The following is a 12773-nucleotide window of genomic DNA, read 5'->3' on the forward strand; positions in this document are numbered from 1 at the left end:
AGATTGAAAAGGAGGAGGTGATTACTGTCTTGAGGAAAATTAAAGTGGATAAATCCCCGGGACCTGACAGGGTGTTCCCTCGGACCTTGAAGGAGACTAGTGTTGAGATTGCAGGGGCCCTGGCAGAAATATTTAAAATGTCGCTGTCTACAGGTGAGGTGCTGGAGGATTGGAGAGTGGCTCATGTTGTTCCGTTGTTTAAAAAAGGATCGAAAAGTAATCCGGGAAATTATAGGCCAGTAAGTTTAACGTCAGTAATAGGTAAGTTATTGGAGGGAGTACTAAGAGACAGAATCTACAAGCATTTGTATAGACAGGGACTTATTAGGAAGAGTCAACATAGCTTTGTGCGTGGTAGGTCATGTTTGACCAATCTATTGGAGTTTTTCGAGGAGGTTACCAGGAAAGTGGAAGGGAAGGCAGTGGATATTGTCTACATGGACTTCAGTAAGGCCTTTGACAAGGTCACGCATGGGAGGTTAGTTAGGAAAATTCATTCGCTAGGTATACATGGAGAGGTGGTAAACTGGATTAGACATTGGCTCAGTGGAAGAAGCCAAAGAGTGGTAGTAGAGAATTGCTTCTCCGAGTGGAGGCCTGTGACTAGTGGTGTGCCACAGGGATCGGTGCTGGGTCCATTGTTATTTATCATCTATATCAATGATCTGGATGATAATGTGGTAAATTGGATCAGCAAATTTGCTGATGATACAAAGATTGGAGATGTAGTAGACAGTGAGGAAGGATTTCAGAGCCTGCAGAGGGACTTGGACCAGCTGGAAAAATGGGCTGAAAAATGGCAGATGGAGCTTAATACAGACAAGTGTGAGGTATTGCACGCTGGAAGGACAAACCAAGGTAGAGCATACAGGGTTAATGGTAAGGCACTGAGGAGTGCAGTAGAACAGAGGGATCTGGGAATACAGATACAAGATTCCCTAAAAGTGGCGTCACAGGTAGATAGGGTCGTAAAGAGAGCTTTTGGTACATTGGCCTTTATTAATCAAAGTATTGAGTATAAGGGCTGGAATGTTATGATGAGGTTGTATAAGGCATTGGTGAGGCCGAATCTGGAGTATTGTGTTCGGTTTTGGTCACCAAATTACAGGAAGGATATAAATAAGGTTGAAAGAGTGCAGAGAAGGTTTACAAGGATGTTGCCGGGACTTGAGAAACTCAGTTACAGAGAAAGGTTGAATAGGTTGGGACTTTATTCCCTGGAGCGTAGAAGAATGAAGGGAGATTTGATAGAGGTATATAAAATTATGATGGGTATAGATAGAGTGAATGCAAGCAGGCTTTTTCCACTGAGGCAAGGGGAAAAACCAGAGGACATGGGTTAAGGGTGAGGGGAGAAAGTTTAAAGGGAACATTGGGGGGGCTTCTTCACACAGAGAGTGGTGGGAGTATGGAATGAGCTGCCAGACGAGGTGGTAAATACGGGTTCTTTTTTTAACATTTAAGAATAAATTGGACAGATACATGGATGGGAGGTGTATGGAGGGATATGGTCCGTGTGCAGGTCAGTGGGACTAGGCAGAAAATGGTTCGGCACAGCCAAGAAGGGCCAAAAGGCTTGTTTCTGTGCTGTAGTTTTTCTATGGTTTCTATGATTCACAAAATGTTGGGTTAGTGGAGCAACAGCTCAGATTCCACCTTGGTCGTCTCCAAACCAATGGCAGAAACATTGACTTCTCTAACTCCCCTCTCTTTCTACCCCCCCCCGATTCCCTCATTCTAGTGATCTGCTCACCCCTTGTCTTCTAATACCCCACCCTCATGACCTGCCCAGCACCTCTCTCTGGCACCCCACCTCCTTCCCTCTATTCCATTGTCCATCCTCTTCTCCTGTTAAATTTCTTCTTCTGCCCTTTGCCTATCACCTGCCAGCTTGTCACACCATTCCCTTACACCTACCTCCCCCTACCCACCCACCTAACTTCCTCATCCTGTGTACTCACCTATATCCGGCCAGCTTGTACTCTTCCCCCCTGCCTTTCTACTCTGGCTTCTGCCTCCTTGCTTTCTGGTCTGGATGAAGTGTCTTGCTTAGCGCATGCACTGGGCACTGTGTAATGATTTGGTCGGTCTAACGGTATGCAAGGCACCTTTTCACTGGACGTTTATTTTTTATTTCCTTTAGAGATACGCCACAGAACAGACCCTTCCAGCCCAAGAGCCACACCACCCAGCAACCAACCTACTTAACTCTAACCTAATCACAGGACAATTTACAACCTACTAACCACTGTGTCTTTGGACTGTGGGAGGAAACTGGAAGACTCGAAGCAAATCCATGTGATCACGGGAAGAATGTACAAGCTCCTTACAGATGGCGCTGGAATTGACCCCGGAACTCCGATGCTCTGAGCTGTAATAGTGTTGCAGTAACTGTGACGGAACCATAGCACACTATATTTCTTGTTACGTGTGACAATAATAAACAAATACTAATACCAAGCCATTAACTATTCATATTCCTCCATAGGTGCTGCTGACTTGCTAAGTTCCTCGAGCATCAAGATCTCCACCATTAACACTCCTTCCATCTTCTTTGAGATTCTCTGCTTGACACGTCCCAGTTAGTCTGAATGGTTTCAATCCCTAGAAAAATGGAAAAATGTGATGGCTCCATCCATCCATCCACCCACATCCATCCACCCACATCCATCTATCCACATCCATCCACATCCATCCACATCCATCCACATCCATCCATCTATCCACATCCATCTATCCACATCCATCTATCCGCATCCATCCATCCGCATCCATCCACCCACATCCATCCACCCACATTCATCCACCCACATCCATCCACCCACATCCATCCACATCCATCCACCCACATCCATCCACATCCATCCACCCACATCCATCTATCCACATCCATCCATCCATATCCATTCACCCACGTCCATCTATCCGCATCCACCCACATCCATCCACCCACATCCATCTATCCACATCCATCCATCCACATCCATCTATCCGCATCTATCTATCCACATCCACCCACATCCATCTACCCGCATCCACCCACATCCATCCACCCACATCCATCTATCCGCATCCATTCACATCCATCCATCTACATCTATCTGTCCACATCCATCCATCCACATCCATCTATCCGCATCCATCTATCCGCATCCATCTATCCGCATCCATCCACCCACATCCATCCATCCACATCCATCCACCCGCATCCATCCACCCGCATCCATCCACATCCATCCATCCGCATCCATCCATCCGCATCCATCCACCCACATCCATCCATCCACATCCATCCACCCGCATCCATCCACCCACATCCATCTATCCGCATCCATCTATCCGCATCCACCCACATCCATCCACCCGTATCCAACAACATCCATCCATCCACCCACACCCATTTATCTGCATCCAACTACATCCATTCATCCATCCACATCCATCCACCCACATTCATCCATCCACATCCATCCACCCGCATCCATCCACCCGCATCCATCCACATCCATCCATCCGCATCCATCCACCCACATCCATCCATCCACATCCATCCACCCGCATCCATCCACCCACATCCATCTATCCGCATCCATCTATCCGCATCCACCCACATCCATCCACTCGTATCCAACAACATCCATCCATCCACCCACACCCATTTATCTGCATCCAACTACATCCATTCATCCATCCACATCCATCCACCCACATTCATCCATCCATTCATCCATCTATCCATCCATCCACATCCATCCACCCACATCCATCCATCCATCCACATCCATCCATCCACCCACCCACATCCATCCATCCACCCACATCCATCCATCCATTCATCCATCTATCCATCCATCCACATCCATCCATCCACCCACCCACATCCATCCATCCACCCACATCCATTCACGTCCATCCGTAGCGATCTATCCATCCATCCACACCCATTCATCCGCATCTAACAACATCCATCCATCCATATCCATCCATCCACATCCATCTATCCGCATCCATCTATCCACATCCATCTATCCACATCCATCCATCCACATCCATCTGTCCGCATCCATCCATATCCATCCATCCACATCCATCTATCCGCATCCATCCACCCACATCCATCCATCCACATCCATCCACCCGCATCCATCCACATCCATCCATCCGCATCCATCCACCCACATCCATCCATCCACATCCATCCACCCGCATCCATCCACCCACATCCATCTATCCGCATCCATCTATCCGCATCCACCCACATCCATCCACCCGTATCCAACAACATCCATCCATCCACCCACACCCATTTATCTGCATCCAACTACATCCATTCATCCGCATCCATTCATCTGCATCCGACTACATCCATTCATCCATCCACATCCATCCACCCACATTCATCCATCCATTCATCCATCTATCCATCCATCCACATCCACCCACCCACATCCATCCATCCACCCACATCCATCCATCCATTCATCCATCTATCCATCCATCCACATCCATCCATCCACCCACCCACATCCATCCATCCACCCACCCATCCACCCACATCCATTCACGTCCATCCGTATCGATCTATCCATCCATCCACACCCATTCATCCGCATCTAACAACATCCATCCATTCATCCGTGCACCATCAATCCATCTAACTACATCAATCTATCTTCCTTCCTTCATTCGCTCTTTGCTCCCTCCCCCCTTCTCCCCATTCTCACGCCATCACCTCTGGCCGGTACGCGGCCCCTTTAACAATCTGTAGGGGTGACGTCAGGCCGCGGGCCGGGGGGAGCCAGCGAGAGTGCGCAGGCGCGGGGGTTGCAGCGCTTTAATCCGGGATCGCGGTAGCGTTGGGGTTGTTGTGCTTTGGGCTTCTGTGTTGGTGCGAGAGTGAATGCTTACTACCTCCCACCCACCTCCCCATCACTAATACCTCCATTGCTTTTAGTTTTGCCCCTCCTCTCTCTTTCTTCACCCAATGTTGCAGCCCCCTCCTCTTTTATCTGTAACCTTTGAAGTTGCCCCTCGCTGTAATATTTCATCGGTGGAGTGACTACATCCCAGTGACAGCCATGCAAAGGTAAGAGGAGGGTGGAGGGAGGCGAAAATAAAACACTTCTCTGAAGCAAATGCATCTAATTGGCGTGATCTAATTAATTGTAACGCTGTTTTTAATAACTCCCACTGCAAAATCCACGGTTGGTTTAATTGCTGTGTTTTTTCCCCTCGTCTGCAGTAGTTTCGACGAAGCTGTAAATCTGTGATGTGCGTTGAAGTCAAATCTGTGTTCAAATGCATGTTAACGTCACACGTTACAAAATAAAAAATCTTCTCTGGAAGATTGTACCCTCTGGAGCCAGGACACGCTGCTCGGCAAAACTTCCTGGTGCCTGTACCGTTTTCGCGTGGTGGTGGTGTGTGTGTGTGTGTGGGGGGGGGGGGGTGTCGTGTGGTGTCTGTTGCGGTCTGTCACGCCCTTTTTTTAAGAAAACAGTTTATATAGCACCTTTTTATAACCGCTGCTGGCATTCCTTTGCTCTTCTGGGCACGATTTCATATTGAGAAATGTTAGAACGCTTTCTGGCGGACATGTGTTATTTTTCTTTAAATTTGCACTCGCCGATCCTTCTCCCCTCCCTCGGAGAAAATGTTTCTGAGGGGAGAGTTATAATTTAGCGGCGGTACTCCGTGCAGCTCTCTCTCTCCGCTGCAGCAGCCGGAGGCTTGTGAGGTTGTAGCCTGTTAGTCAAGCGGAGGCTGGGGGCAGCGGGCCGGCTCACCGCCCCTCTCCGGCTGCGCTCTACCGATCTGCCCATAAACAAAACTGCATCGGCCGTGACACGTACCGAGACTACAAGATGAGGCAGCAAAGGCCGTCTCTCCCAGTAGTTGATGTAACAATCCGGTCTTTTTTTTCCTTTCTGTGAGATGGTGGAGGTGGTGGAGACGTTCTGTTATAAGTTTCCCTCTTGATTTTGGATTCTTGTTTGAATGATATAGTCACGAATATGCTTTCCCTTCTCTAAGTGCAGTTTCATTCACATTTTGCATTTCAAAACAATTTTCTCTCCAACACCGTAGTGTTTTTAAAAAAATATTTTTATTTTGTTTTGTACTGAAGTTGTTTTCCCCATCTAGTTTCAAAATGGCTGCAACAGGTTTCACACCGACGTGGTCCACGTTGGCCAGTAGCCCTGCAAAGATATCTGAGGCCTGATTGACCTGTCTTCCTCACGTAGGTTTGTATTGAGTCTTTTCTTGGTGTGTGAATATTGCTGGAATTTGTTACCCATGTTCAGTTGTTCTTGGGCAGCTCTGATCTGTGTGAAGAGGGTGCTGTTGGGAGGCAGTTCCCAGGATTGGATCTTGAGATTATATTGGAGCCAACAGTGCATTTCCAAGTCGGGGTGGTGTGGCATTTGGGGATCCTGTGGGTGGTGGTGGTGTCCTTGGTGGTGGAGGCTGTTGGTTTTGTGGGATGCCCTGAGTGAGTCACTGCTTTGTCGTTGGGATGTGGCGCACACACCAGGTTGGGGGACGAGGGGGGGTGTGAGTATTTATGCTTGTGAATGCAAGAGGATTCTAGAAAAGCTGGAAATCTGGAGCAACACACACAAAATGCTGGAGGAACTCGGCAGGTCAGGCAGCATCTATGCAGGGGGAACAAGCATTCGACATTTGGGCTGAGACCCTTTATCACAGCCTTTCTCAACCTTTTTGCCCTGAAGGGACACTTGAAATAATTTTCAGGTCTCAGCGAACCCCTGCAGCTCACAGTATGTTAGCGTGATCAGTAAATTGATATAATAATCCAAAAATAATTGCCAATGCTCTTTTAAGTAGAGAATGAATTTTTAGCAACACACACAAAATGTTGGTGGAACGCAGCAGGCCAGACAGCATCCATAGGAAGAAGCACAGTCGACGTTTCAGGCCGAGACCCTTCGCCAGGACTAACTGAAAGAAGAGTTAGTAAGAGATCCCCCTCCCACTTTCAAATCTCTTACTATCTCTTCTTTCTTCAAAGTGAATAGGAATAAGGAACCTTGGTTCTTACGGGATATTGCAACTCTGATAAAGAAGAAGAGGGAGTTGTATGAAATGTATAGGAAAAAGGGGGTAAATCAGGTGCTTGAGGAGTACAAGAAGTGCAAGAAAATACTTAAGAAAGAAATCAGGAGGGCAAAAAGAAGACATGAGGTTGCCTTGGCAGTCAAAGTGAAGGATAATCCAAAGAGCTTTTACAAGTATATTAAGAGCAAAAGGATTGTAAGGGATAAAATTGGTTCTCTTGAAGATCAGAGTGGTCGCCTATGTGCGGAACCAAAGGGAATGGGGGAGATCGCTTATGTGCGGAACCAAAGGGAATGGGGGAGATCTTAAATAGGTTTTTTGCGTCTGTATTTACTAAGGAAACTGGCATGAAGTCTATGGAATTAGGGGAAACAAGTAGTGAGATCATGGAAACTGTACAGATCGAAAAGGAGGAGGTCCTTGCTGTCTGGAGGAAAATTAAGGTGGATAAATCCCCGTGACCTGACAGGGTGTTCCCTCAGACCTTGAAGGAGACTGGTGTTGAAATTGCAGGGGCCCTGGCAGAAATATTTAAAATGTCGCTGTCTACAGGTGAGGTGCTGGAGGATTGGAGAGTGGCTCATGTTGTTCCGTTGTTTAAAAAAGGATCGAAAAGTAATCTGGGAAATTATAGGACGGCAAGTTTAACGTCGGTAGTAGGTAAGTTATTGGAGGGAGTACGAAGAGACAGAAGCTACAAGCATTTGGATAGACAGGGACTTACTAGGGAGAGTCAACATGGCTTTGTGCAAGGTAGGTCATGTTTGACCAATCTATTGGAGTTTTTCGAGGAGGTTACCAGGAAAGTGGATGAGGGGAAGGCAGTGGATATTGTCTACATGGACTTCAGTAAGGCCTTTGACAAGGTCCCGCATGGGAGGATAGTTAGGAAAATTCAGTTGCTAGGTATACATGGAGAGGTGGTAAATTGGATCAGACATTGGCTCAATGGAAGAAGCCAAAGAGTGGTAGTAGAGAATTGCTTCTCCGAGTGGAGGCCTGTGACTAGTGGTGTGCCACAGGGATCAGTGCTGGGTCCATTGTTATTTGTCATCTATATCAATGATTTGGATGATAGTGTGGTAAATTGGATCAGTAAATTTGCTGATGATACAATATTGGAGGTGTAGTAGACAGCGAGGAAGGTTTTCAGAGCCTGCAGAGGGACTTGGACCAGCTGGAAAAATGGGCTGAAAAATGGCAGATGGAGTTTAATACAGACAAGTGTGAGATATTGCATGTTGGAAGGACAAACCAAGGTAGAACATACGGGATTAATGGTAAGGCACTGAGGAGTGCAGTGGAACAGAGGGATCTGGGAATACAGATACAAAATTCCCTAAAAGTGGCGTCACAGGTAGATAGGGTCGTAAAGAGAGCATTTGGTACATTGGCCTTTATTAATCGAAGTATTGAGTATAAGAGCTGGAATGTTATGATGAGGTTGTATAAGGCATTGATGAGGCTGAATCTGGAGTATTGTGTTCAGTTTTGGTCACCAAATTACAGGAAGGATATAAATAAGGTTGAAAGAGTGCAGAGAAGGTTTACAAGGATGTTGCCGGGACTTGAGAAAGTTACAGAGAAAGGTTGAATAGGTTAGGACTTTATTCCCTGGAGCGTAGAAGAATGAGGGGAGATTTGATAGAGGTTTATAAAATATGACGGGTATAGATAGAGTGAATGCAAGCAGGCTTTTTCCACTGAGGCAAGGGGAGAAAAAAACCAGAGGACATGGGTTAAGGGTGAGGGGGAAAAAGGACAGATACATGGACAGATACATGGATGGGAGGTATATGGATGGATATGGTCCGTGTGAAGGTCAGTGGGACTAGGCAGAAAATGGTTCGGCACAGCCAAGAAGGGCCAAAAGGCCTGTTTCTGTGCTGTAGTTTCTATGGTTTCTATGGTTAATGAGATTGCTAAGGGGGCTGCTCGGTCAGTGCCCACCACTGCGAGCGCCAGCATCATAAGTTGCGTGAAGTTCATAAAGAGATTTTTATTTTTTCAATCACGACCTCTCTGGGGTTCCACGGAACCCTGGTTGAGAAACCCTGCTTTCTCGGAATTGGAAAGGAAGGGGGAAGAAGCCAGAATAAGGCGGGGGAGAAGGAGTATAAGCTGGCAGGTGATGGGTTAGACGGGGGTAGGTGGGTGGGCAAGGGGGGAGGCAGTGAAGTCAGAAGCTGATAGGTGGAAGAGATAAAGACCTGAAGAAGGAGGAGTCTGATAGGAAAGGAGAATAGACCATGGTAGAATGGGAAGCAGAAGAGGTGATGGGCGAGTGTGAAGAAAAGGGGTGAGAGGGGGAGCCAGAATTTGGAATGGAAAAAATGGGGAGAGGGTAGGAATAACCAGAAGTTGGCAAGATTGATGTTCATACCATTAGGTTGGAGGCTACCCAGGTAGAGTTGTTGTTCTTCCAACCTGAGTTTGGCCCCATCATGGCAGTAGAGGAGGCCATCGACAGTCATGCTGGAATGGGAATGGGAAGCCGAATTGATATAGGTGGACAGCGGTAGGCCCTGCCTTTTAGTGTTGTGGATGAGGTGGCAGTCAACTGGATTTACCGTGTTCTGGGTGGCAGAGAGCCTCGGAGTTGTTTGCGCCTCACTCATCCAAGGGAGGAGTGAACTTTTGTACTATTTGTCTTATTAATGGCGGGAAGTTAGTGTGGAAATAGCAGGGGCTCTGACAGAAATATTTCAAATGTCATTAGAAACGGAGATGGTGCCGGAGGATTGGCGTATTGCTCATGTTGTTCCATTGTTTAAAAAGGGGTCTAAGAGTAAACCTAGCAATTATCGGCCTGTGAGTTTGACGTCAGTGGTGGGTAAATTGATGGAAAGTATTCCTAGAGATGGTTTATATAATTATCTGGATAGAGTCTGATTAGGAACAGTCAACACGGATTTGTGCGTGGAAGGTCACGTTTGACAAATCTTATTGAATTTTTTGAAGAGGAATGTTGACGAGGGTAAAGCGGTGGATGTTGTCTATATGGACTTCAGTAAGGCCTTTGACAAGGTCCCACATGGAAGGTTGGTTAGGAAGTTTCAATTGTTAGGTATTCATATCGAAGTGGTAAAATGGATTCAGCAGTGGCTGGGTTGGGAGATGCCAGAGAGTAGTGGTGGATAACTGTTTGTCAGATTGGAGGCTGGTGACTAGTGGTGTACCTCAGGGATCTGTACTGGGTCCAATGTTGTTTGTCATATACATTAATGATCTGGATGATGGGGTGGTAAATTGGATTAGTAAGTATGCAGATGATACTAAGATAGGTGGAGTTGTGGATAATGAAGTAGGTTTTCAAAGCTTGCCAGTTAGAAGGGTGGGCTGAAAGATGGCAGATGGAGTTTAACGCTGATAAATGTGAGGTGCTACATTTTGGTAGGACTAATCAAAATAAGACATACATGGTAAATGGTAGGAGAGGGATCTAGGAATAATGGTGCATAGTTCCCTGAAGGTGGAATCTCATGTGGATAGGGTGGTGAAGAAAGCTTTTGGTATGCTGGCCTTTATAAATCAGAGCATTCATCATAGGAGTTGGGATGTAATGTTGAAATTGTACAAGGCATTGGTGAGGCCAAATTTGGAGTATTGTGTACAGTTTCGGTCATCGAATTATAGGAAAGTTGTCAACAAAATTGAGAGAGTACAGAGAAGATTTACTAGAGTGTTAGCTGCGTTTCATAACCTAAGTTACAGAGAGAGGTTGAACAAGTTAGGTCTTTATCCTTTGGAACGTAGAAGGTTGAGGGGGGACTTGATAGAGGTATTTAAAATTATGAGGGGGATAGATAGAGTTGATGTGGATAGGCTTTTTCCATTGAGGGTGGGGGAGATTCAAACAAGAGGACATGAGTTGAGAGTTAAAGGGCGGAAGTTCAGGGGTAACTTGAGGGGGAACTTCTTTACTCAGAGAGTGGTAGCTGTATGGAACGAGCTTCCAGCAGAAGTGTTTGAGGCAGGTTTGATGATGTTTAAAGTTACATTCGACAGCTATATGGACAGGAAAGGAATGGAGGGTTATGGGCTGAGTGCAGGTGGATGGGACTAGGTGAGAATAAGAGATCGGCACGGAGATGGCCTGTTTCCGTGCTGTAATTGTTATATGGTTATGTGGAAAGCCTTCGGCTCTCAGGAGGTGATCCGCTTGTCGCTTGTGATTCTCAGCTTGCTGTTGTAATCATTGTCCACGTTGAAGTTTGTAGTTGACAGTACACATCTGTACAGATGTGCCTTGGAGAGCATTCTAACTGGTTGCATCACTGTCTGGTGTGCAGGGGCCACTGCACAGGATCGGAAACATCCTCAAAAGGCTGCATACTCGGCCAACTCCATCATGGACACTAGTCTCCTCACCATCGAGGATATCTTCAAAAGGCGAAGCCTTGAAGTGGTGGCATCCATCATTAAGGAGCCCCATCACCCAGGATGTGCTCCTCCTTGTCACTATTGCTGGAGAGAGAGGAGGTACAGGAGCACAAAGAGAACTGCTGCTTCCCCTCCTTCAGATTTCTGAAATAACAGAGCCAACACGTGAAAAATATTACTGCGCTAATTTAATTTTTAAAAGCATATTTCTTATTGTGATTTGTAGTACTTGTGTTTTGCTCTGTACTGATGCTGCAAAACAAAATTTTCAACATATCTCAGTGATATTTAACCTGATTCTGAATAACTCCAAGCTTGTTGATAGTAAGGAGCGTGGTCTGGAAGAGATGAATGGGTGATTGGACTTGCTGACAGTGCTTGATGTGTTGTGAATGGCTGATTGGACGTGTGGGTGATGGTTACTGTTTGGTGCTTTGGAATGACATTTCTCGTGGCCTGGTTGCAGCCGGCTGTGGGCTGCCTCATCTGCTGATGTCTTGCGAATGGAGACTTTCCCGCGTTGGAGGAGCTGTTGCTGCTCATTTTGCATCGTGGTTGGGATTCAAATCCGTTTATTTATCACACGTATTTGCATTAACAGCCAACACAGCCTAAGGATTTGCTGGGGGCAGCCCGCGAGCACTGCTGCACATTCTCACGCCAGTGTAGCGATCCACAGTGTTTGTAGAATACGCAACAGAACAGTGAAATGAGCCACTTGCCTTCCTCTTATCTGCCTTGCAGTAGGCCATTCTGCCCTTCGAGCTGGGCTGTCATACTGCAAGATCAGAGCTGGTTTAAATGCTGTTTTCTTCCTCTATCCCTATATCCCTTAATTCTGAAATATCCAAAAATCTGTTACTGTGCTCAGTGAGCAAACTCAGTAACTGAATTTCACAGCCTTCAGGGAGAACCATTCCAACTTCACCATCCCCAGAGGAAAGAAACTTCTCCTTTTTGGTCCTCAGGCCAGCACCTTACTTTTAGATTCTAGACTCACAGCTGGGAGAAGCAAGCAAAAAAGGATCTAGTGCTTTCCTGGTATTTCTGATGAATAAACTCTTCTCGGGTTGGTAAAGATGGCAGAGTTTGTCATCGAAAGATCGGTTATAATCGAGTGGAGTTTAAACTTCTGCAGCATTTGCCCCCTTGAAATCTCTGAAGAGTTTGACAAACTTCCCAATAGAGGTTCATTTGTTTCTGTCGCTGAGAAGAGTGCTCTTGCACAGACCACTGTCGCTGTTCCACGCTTATGAAATGCTACTTTTTTTCCAGCCAAAGGAAGCGGGCAGGTGTGGTGACTTTTGTAG

General features: G+C 46.4%; 1 protein-coding gene across 3 annotated transcripts in view; it reads left to right on the forward strand.

Moving 5' to 3' along the window:
• Window positions 1–4838: 4838 nt before the first annotated feature.
• The window catches only part of LOC134353889 (transmembrane protein 184B-like), a 118564-nt gene continuing 110629 nt past the window's right edge, over window positions 4839–12773 (forward strand). For 2 of the 3 annotated variants that reach the window (XM_063062402.1, XM_063062404.1), the window contains exon 1: window positions 4839–5086. The gene's annotated coding sequence lies outside the window, so the exon portion shown is untranslated. Of the gene's footprint in view, window positions 5087–6144; window positions 6246–12773 lie in introns of all 3 variants that reach the window. The other variant, XM_063062403.1, reaches the window with a different exon arrangement.

Source organism: Mobula hypostoma, chromosome 11 (genome assembly GCF_963921235.1).
Source record: "Mobula hypostoma chromosome 11, sMobHyp1.1, whole genome shotgun sequence".
Classification (NCBI taxonomy): Eukaryota; Metazoa; Chordata; class Chondrichthyes; order Myliobatiformes; family Myliobatidae; genus Mobula; species Mobula hypostoma.